We start from the raw sequence: 9,230 nt of genomic DNA, 5'->3' as shown, positions 1-9,230 counted from the left end.
AGCACATCTGTATCCTCTGATCAGGTATTCACAGACAGGAATAAGGCTTCCCCAAGGCCCACCCACTTCATCTTTAGGCTAAACAAGCTCTCCTTGTCCATCACCCTGGATATCTTGCATATTCTTTCCTGGACTTGCTCCATTGTTCAATAGTTTTCCTGCATTGGGGAGACCTGAACTGGACACAATGCTCCTGGTTTAGTCCCACAAGAGCTGCATTGAGGGACAAGACCACTTCCCTCAGCCTGCTGGCTGCTGCTTTGCTAATACAGCTAAGCATGTCAAGTGCTGCTTTTGCTGCCAGACCACAACCTTGGCTCAAGATCATCTTGTCATCTGCAGGACTTGTCACGTCCCCAGATCTTCCGCAAAACTGTTTTCTACATAAACATCCCTCAGACTGCAATGCTGAATAGAATTATTCCGTACCAGTTGCAAGAGTTTCCATTTGCTTTTTTGAACTTCATGAGAGGTCAGCCCATTTGTCCGGCCTGCTGAGGACCCATTGGATGCCCTTGTCCTCTGTCTTATGAACTTCTTGTCCATGCTGCCCCCTGTCAGCTGTGTGGTGCTGGTAAATTTGCAGAAAGTGCACTTTGTCCCACCACCAGAGTTATAAACTTTATAACTCCCACCATTGTTATAAAGTTACTGGCCAGAACAGTCGTCCCAGGAGAGATGCTGCTAATTACTGACTTGTCAGCTGGACTGTGCACCTATCCCATGCAAATGGTTGTACACATCATTTGAACTGCCTTTAAACACAGGCAATGGTGGTAAATGGTCTGTTTGTCCTGAAAAAAAGGAGTAAAAACTCAAGCTGGACTAGGGAAGACTAGAAAAATAAAGGATAGTGAATGAACTGTTAAATGAATAACCCTGAGCAAAAGAGATGCACCGAAGCTGAAGGGCTGGTACTGCCACGAGACTGGAGCAACAGAGCTGAAGATTTGTCCATAGTGCTTTGTAAAGTGTAAGATTTCTTTACTCCAGCCCTTACAGAAATTCCTCTGTTCAGTTTTATTACATTAGGGTTTCTTTCTTGTATCCCAACACTATTCTCTAATGTCAATATAAAATATAAGAAATTAAGGTAATAATCAAAACTTATTCCTAGTGACATAACCTTAATCTTAGTATACAGTATAAATCTAATATATTATCTAAATGAGAGTTCTGCTTGCTGAAAAAAATCTAAAATAAAATGTCTGAAGTATTATATTTAGTATTTTTATAACTGGTTAACAGTTTAAGATTAGGAAATACTTTCAGCTAAATTTTCCTGCACTGAAAGTTTAAAAGGAATTGTTTTGACTACAACATTCTTCTGCTGGCTGAAAAAACATCCCATTAGCCACTGATGGTATCGCATGCACTTAGCAATAGCTGGAAACTACAGATGGCTGTAAACAACTTAATATCCAAGGTGCAATATTTGGATTCAAGGTACAGAAGGTTGGGTTGTGCTGCTATCTGCATAAAAACCCATGCGCAAGATTTAGACAGATGCAGATAACTGTTTCAGCTTTGTTCTATTCAATTTGGTTTGATTTATTTATACATTTATACATTACTGAATAGCTTTCCATCATTTTGCTCTAAGGGCATGTATTCAAAGTGCTAGTACCAATAAAATTTCAACTAATTTACATGAGGCCTATTGAGATATGATGTTCCATCAAAAAAGCAGTTTGTGTGAGTGTTCTTAGATGTTAATGGTTAAATGAGTGGCGTCCCTCCCAAAACTCATTTGTTGTAGGGTCTTAGGTGTAGTCACTATTTATTTATCCTAGATTTGATGTTATTATCTGTGATGAGCTTGCTTTTCCCCAACTTTACTGTTAAAACTTTACGTATAAATAGAATTAAATAATATTCTAGTTTTTTTATTCTTGATGGATTTCAAAATAATGAATGGCTCTCTTTAATATTTGCAGGACATATTATGAAGCAAACAAGCAGCCTTTCCTGATTATAGTCTCTGGCTGCTAAAGACAGTTTTATCACAGTTTTCTGGGGCACTGTCATGATTTGTTGACTTTCACCATCACTACAGTGATGTTCTGGCTTCACTCCCAGAAGCCAACAAATGACTTACAGGATGTGCAAAAAAAATGGGGAAAAAAAAAAAGGAAGATAGGGTGATGTGTAGGGTGTAAATTAGAATGAATCTTTGGGAAAAACTTCATTGGAAATCTCATATGCTACTTATGCTGCGTCCCAGCCTCCACCAAGCCCTGACCAGTAGTATTTTTGGGGGATTTTCATCTTAGTTATTTGGACTGATTCACATTAAACTTTTTTCAGCCTACGCTGAAGTTTAATTAGCAATGCTGAAAAATCTTGTGCACATTTTCCAATAATTATAAAAGTAATTGTTAGACACAGCGTGCAATGTTATTGTAACAAGAAAAAAATACTACAGCATTTCTCTATGTAGAAAAGGTGCTACAAGGATTCCTGTATCAGTCAACATAAAATCCCAGAACATCCACCAGTTTTGTGATGTTCTTGATCATCTTTCTTACATCCTTCTTCTAGCAGGCCAATCTCTGATATCAACAGAAGGAACTAGCAAAGTAGGTCTACTAACTTTCAGTACTCAAAATAAACAAAATAAATTACCTAAAAGAAGTCCAGTATTTGAGGTAGAAACCAGAGAGATTGATTTCTGCTGCTCCTCCTGCTTTGTGGCTACCCTCATGACAGAGCCGCTTGGCAGCCTTAAATAGGACATGACATGTTGTCCTCTTCGCTCCCCTATCCTTTTCAGGTCCTTCAGGGAATCTCAACACAAACGCCTTATTTCAAGGAAATAATTTGTTTCTGCCTCTGGCAATTCTCTTTGCCTTTCATCTACTCATTGTTATTGTCACTTTTGCTCTTTTCATTGTGCTTGGGCAATGACATCAGTATTTCACAATTACTACTGAGAACCTTCTCCAAACATATGAGAAAAAAAGAAAAAAAACCCCTAGAGAACAATCATTCCACTTGATGCATTGAATTTTTTCATCTATCACAGCTGAAGTGTTGAAAAAACTGTTCTAGAACAATTTTTGTATGTTCCAGATATTTGCATGTCTGTCTTGCACAGGAGTACTAGGGACAGGATAAGAGAGCAAAAAGCGACCCAAGCAGAGTGCAGCAATAAACAATACCTGACCTCATTAAAAATCATGGACTTGAAACAGCCAGTGTAACCAGGACCATGACATATGGTGCTCTGTGCTAAGTGTTGTCTGCTGTAATAACACTGCTTACACTATGGAAGTTTACCCCAGATATGTCAGTTTTTGCCACTTATTAACAATGCCAACTTTCCTTTTCTTAGCAAGCTGTTAAAACAATGACAGAAGACCTGTTAAAAACATGACTCCTCTCACAGAACACCTCACTGCCACAGAACTAAGCAAGAAAACAACAGATATATAGTATTCATCTTCCCAAACTCCAAATCTAGATGACATATGTGAGATACTTTCATTATGATTAATGCAGCTCTTACAGAAAACAGGAAACCAGTTGGAATGCTTATTTATAGAGGATCAAAACCTTAGGGATTTGTAATGTCCTCTTTTTATTGCTGTTTTTGTGTTTGGATTTCTTATTCTGGGACATTAAAATGTGTACAAACAAAACAGGAGATTAAAAGCGTAAAATAATAGTTTCTCACTTTCTGGCTCAGAGGTTATCTTTGATCTTAGCCAAAGACAGATTACAGAGTGTTTAGGGACACACACCACCTTAAGCCATGTATGCTGTGGTGAAAAAATGAATTTTTTTTCATTGACTAAAAGCTTGTTTTCTGATGTTATGTACTAAGATTAGCATAAGCTCTATAATTTCTCTGTGTGTATTAATTCAGTCAAAGTTTTCACTAGCAGCTCTGAATTGTGTCCACATCTTTTTGTCTTGCAAAAAAGACATGAGCAAAAGCAACAGCCTGGAACTACACCATCTGATTCTTATTCGTCTGGTGGATCTGATGAACAACTTCTTGCTATTGGAAGAGAACAAAGGAGATGTCAAAAACATTGTCTAGAATCTTTCCATGGCATTCACCATTTCTGCCAAAAGTGCGATTATCTGTGATACAATATCAAAGGTCCAAGTGCATCAGTGAAAGTACTTGAGTCCTTCCTGATGGAGGGCATCAGCATAATACCAGTTGGAAAAATGTACACATGCATTTCCTTTATCATGTCTGGTTGTTTTCTGGCATTGCTTTGGTTTTTTTTAAAACCCCAGATTTCTTAATCTTTTTTGATATTTAACATGCAGGTATCAGCTAAATGGAAATATAGTTGACAGGCACTGTCTACAAATATTGGTACATATTTCTGTTGCCAAGATGACGTCGCAGGGGATGAAGACACATTACAGACAAAATGGGCATTGGCTAGCAGATTTTTAAAAAAGCAAAGTCTGCAATTGCAATATAATCTATAGTTTATCACAGAAGGCTGAGATGTGAATTGATCAGTCTGGGTCATATTTGGGGATATTTCTGGTTTTTGTAAGACCACATCTAATACTGCTGTCCATCTTCTCGCTTTACCTAGATTTCCTGTTGCAGTGGACAACGACCTGGCAACAGTTACTGTTCACACTGCCTCTTAGCTGAAGTAGAGGAAGGAATATAATTGGATGTAAATCTTCCAGCACTTAGAAATAATTAAATGCTATAAAAAACTACAAGCCTCTCCTCAAAAATACAGACTGCACATTTGGTGTAACAAACAGAGCACAGCCATTATTAATGTTGAATTTGCAGAGAAATAAAAAATCCAATTCAATAACAGCCTGGCCTAGGTACCCAAAATGCCTAACTTGCCCACATGAAAACTGAGATCTGCAGTTGTTGTGCTCTGATACACAGGAACTTTTTAAACTTCAAAACTAGATCTTCAAAACCTCTACAGTGCAGTGACAAAACAGGAAACAGACTGCACATATTTGGCTTTCTGAAGAAAAGGTGTTAAAGCATGAATAGTGGTCATACTCGATGTACCACCCACAGAACACCGCAGATTTTGTGACGTTAAGATGATCAGGAAGATGATTCATAGGGCTAAGTATGCAAGCACTGGGTACTGATTGTTGGGGAATAATCCATAAATTCAAAATTCATGGCATGTATTTCTCTTAGGACATAGTCTAGGACAATATTAATGCTCTTACAGTTCCTTGATTAAATAAAAAAATAGAAGGCCAAACCACTAAAGAAATAAATTTGCACACCCAATTCTAATAGAGTGTTCCAATAATGCTTGTAGCTCAGACCTATGATTTGTAAAGAAACATTTTCTGTTCCTATAGTGTAGCAATTTTTTTTTTGTGAACAGAGGACTTTTGAACAGCAGAAATTATTGTCACTGAGTATTCACAGAGCAGCTGAATTTCAGATTAATTTAAAAGTTTATATTGTTTTTCAAATAAAATGCTTTTTTCTTCACTGAACAATGTTACTTATACAGTAGAAAAGAATGCACCTGTATAGAAATACTGAAGTCAGTTTGAGAACTCAAATTTTGAAAACAGAAGTATTAAGTTTACCTCTTACTGACATGCACCAAGGTATGAAAGTTTGCTATTCAGAATAAAATTTACTTTGGTTCCAGTCCAAGGTAAGGTAGGAAGTAGGCTGAGGTAGATCGAGATATTAGACATTAAGAGATTCTAAAAATATATAAATTAGTGTGTAAAAACACATCAATATCACGTATGGTGATATAAAATACCACTTAAAAACAACCCTTTGTTTTACTTGGTTCTGGACACAAAAATGTATGTTATAATAAGACTGGACCAGACAGCAATGTATATACTCTGTGAAGTGGTCAAATGCAGGTAAGAGAACTGGATTTTGCTGCTTAACAAGATTCTTCTGGTTCAATGCTGGTATTTTTGAAAATCACTTAATTGCCTACCATTGGAATAGAGCTATATCTTAAAAATGAAAAGTAAAATAAAAAGAAGAAATACTAGGGAAAGGAATTCACAATACACTTCACAGGGCAAATTACAAAAAATATAATAAAATAAAATACAACTACCCATGCTTGCTTAAATTCAGTTTATCAATTTATGATTCTATTGACCCTACTGAAGGTAATGTAAAACACACAATGTGCTATTGATTTGAACGGACTGTGCTTTTTAATTTGCAATGACCTAAAATTCCATGTCAATGGTGCCTTGAAATCTCAACTCTTATACACAAGTTCAGAGGTACATAATCTAGGATTGGCTCACACAGTGAAAAGTGAAATATGATAGAATACATTTTCCTTAAGTTACACTAACAACTATTTGCAATTCTCCCTCAGGATATTTAATATATAAAAGCAAGCTTAACTTTCAAATATTTGTAGTCATGATATATTTCTGATAAATAGTAATAGCTTACATGAGAATTTTTTGGGAAAATAAATTTCTCTAATCTGCAGAGGAAACACAGCTTAGGAACTGCTTGTGTAAATCACATAGTATCCTTGAATTTCTAAGCCTTCTTACTTCAGGAATGCACAGAAATTACTCAGGCAGCTTTTTCTCCACCTCCCCATACTCAGTGCAAATCACTTTTGGGCACAGAATAAAGAAAAGAGATAAGCAAACAGTTCTTCTTTTAAGGTAAAGCAAAATTTGGCTCAGTTACACAGATAATGGAAGGAAAAAAAATCATGGTTTTATTTTTTATATATTTTCTTCAATTTATTAATAATCTTTTATATTTGTTTATTTATGGCTTTGAGCAAAGACAAAAAAATCTAACTCATCCCTGATCATACAATTATTGTAAGAACCAGATCTATATTCTTCCCAGCAGCAGTAAGATCCAACCTTTTTCATTAATACATTTCATCTTGTACAGATGTGAGATTTCATACTTATGGGCCTACTTATGTACAGAGAAAATAGGTCACTTCTGAAACTAGCAATGGACCTTTATATTACAGGAATGTGAGTCATTTGTTTCTTAATCTAAGTATATATACATTCATACATACATATATATATATACGTATATAATTTTATACCCTGTACCATTTTTTTTTAATTAACATACAAATCCTAGATATTGTCCACTCTATTACAAAGTCATTAAAAATTATTTATGGTTTCACTGAAAGACCATGTGAATTACTATTTCTTCATAGTGCTTAAAATAAAATAAAAATATATATAAAAATATTTTGCTACTAACCCCATTTCTCCTATTAAATGTAAACCTTAAACAGTTTTCAAGATCAGTATATGATCTTAATTAACTGACAGAATTTGTTAGCATTAAAATAATATAAGGGGTATTGTACTCATAAATAAATGGTCTTGCAGCGTATCCATAATGTTTGAGACACTTTTTTAAACAATCATTTCCCCATTTCCACTCCAGGTCACTTAAATTAATGGCAGCAGCATGTTAGTGGGTTAATTACATCGATCTTTACTGGTGAATGTGAGTCAGCAAAAAAAATGGACGATTTTAAAAAATTTTATTTGATGTACCACTTTAGTAAAAGGTATAACAGGCAGCACGGGTTCAAGCTCTGTTAGCTTTAGAGAATTTACTTGGCTCTCAAGTACATCTGGATTCACTGCATTACATAGTTTGTGATGTTATTTAATTTTTCCATGCATCATTAAACTCAGCATTGATGGGAAGAGGAGAACTCCTTTGCATCCATTTCCTTAACAGAGTCAGCTGGGTTTTAAGGAACAGAATATATGCTTGTATCATATCCATAATGCTGATTTTTCAGTGAGTTAAATTATGACACATTTAGTTTCAATCTCTATTTAATGTGACAAATCAGGCACAAACGATTACGAATTTTTTTTCCTTTTTTTTTTTTGTGGATAAGATAATGTGAAGGTTTGAGCAAACAAAACAAAATGTTCACAAAACAGTATGCTTTAACCCTGCTTTCTGTCACCATTTCCTTTCTGTTTTGAAGACATAAAAAAAAATAAACCTCATACCTATGGGCTATGTTTGACACTACATGCCTTAGGATATACTAACCATTTAATTACAATATACACAGAGCAAATCGTGCATTTCCAGACAGACTTGATGCTATATTATATTTATTTTTGTAAATTAACACCACAGTCAACTACAAAACTACAGTGAAGACACAGAAAGCACCTGAAAGTCTAAATCAAGCTGTGGTTTACAAATAATCCTTTAAATAAAAAACCTCACTTCTAGACTTAAACCAGAGATTCAAAGTCAGCATTATAGGAATTTTAAGGTAGACACAATTAATGAATGGTTATTATTTTCTAAGATACCGTAAAGCCTTTTCCTACTGACCAAACCTATTTTTATTGTCTTTTTTTTTCCAAAGCATGCATGGAATATTCTCAGATGCTATTGAGGGCAAGAAGAAGAAAAGTGATGGTATTGGTGAAGTACAAGCGATTTGCAGGATCAAGCGTACAATTTTGCATAAAACATTGCATGTAAAAGTAACACTGTAGGTTTTAAGCCATTGCATTACAATTTAACAGTTGTGTTGCACTTAGCTTTAACAAATTTTAAAACTGTAAATTTTGAAGTGAAAAGCGGAACCTAAATTCCTAAACAAAGACCTTGCAATGGTACACCACACAGCATCTATTTTTGCTTGGGTCTAAAAAGTTATTTACAATGGAAATATATTTAGTCTTTGAAAAGTCTTTAGCAGTGTGAAGATCAAAGTCCACCCAATTCTCTTAGACAACAGAAGGGTTGACATGCCATGAGGTTACAACCTATCCAGAGGAGTGCTAGTGCCTCCCTTTACACTGCAGGTGTTTGCAACATAATTCTCTTCCAATCTAAATTCCAATGGATGGTGCTAACATATGAAATGCAATGTGAAATAACAACCGAATTCTTCACGAGAAATTAACAACGCATACACAATAAATGAAGTAACAAAGGTTTCAGAATATCACTCAGTCAGTGCTATGTGTTAAATTGATGGTTTCCTTTCTTTTTTTTTTCTTTTTTTAAATATACTTGTTTGAAGTTTGTTGTTGTGTTGACAATTTCCCCATGAAAACAGCCAATCTCATAAACAGAGAAATCTGTTAGGCTGATTTTAAAGTCAACACGTTAAAAATAAGTAATATTAGCACTAATTTTAATCTTCTGCAATGGTTGCAAAAAAGGAAGACGTGAACTCAAACAAGTTTTTTTAATTGCCTTTATATATATATATAGATATATATATATA

This window comes from Geospiza fortis, unplaced genomic scaffold, assembly GCF_000277835.1.
Source record: "Geospiza fortis unplaced genomic scaffold, GeoFor_1.0 scaffold443, whole genome shotgun sequence".
NCBI lineage: Eukaryota > Metazoa > Chordata > Aves > Passeriformes > Thraupidae > Geospiza > Geospiza fortis.
The sequence above is the reverse complement of the archived record's forward strand: the minus strand, read 5'-3'. Positions refer to the sequence as shown.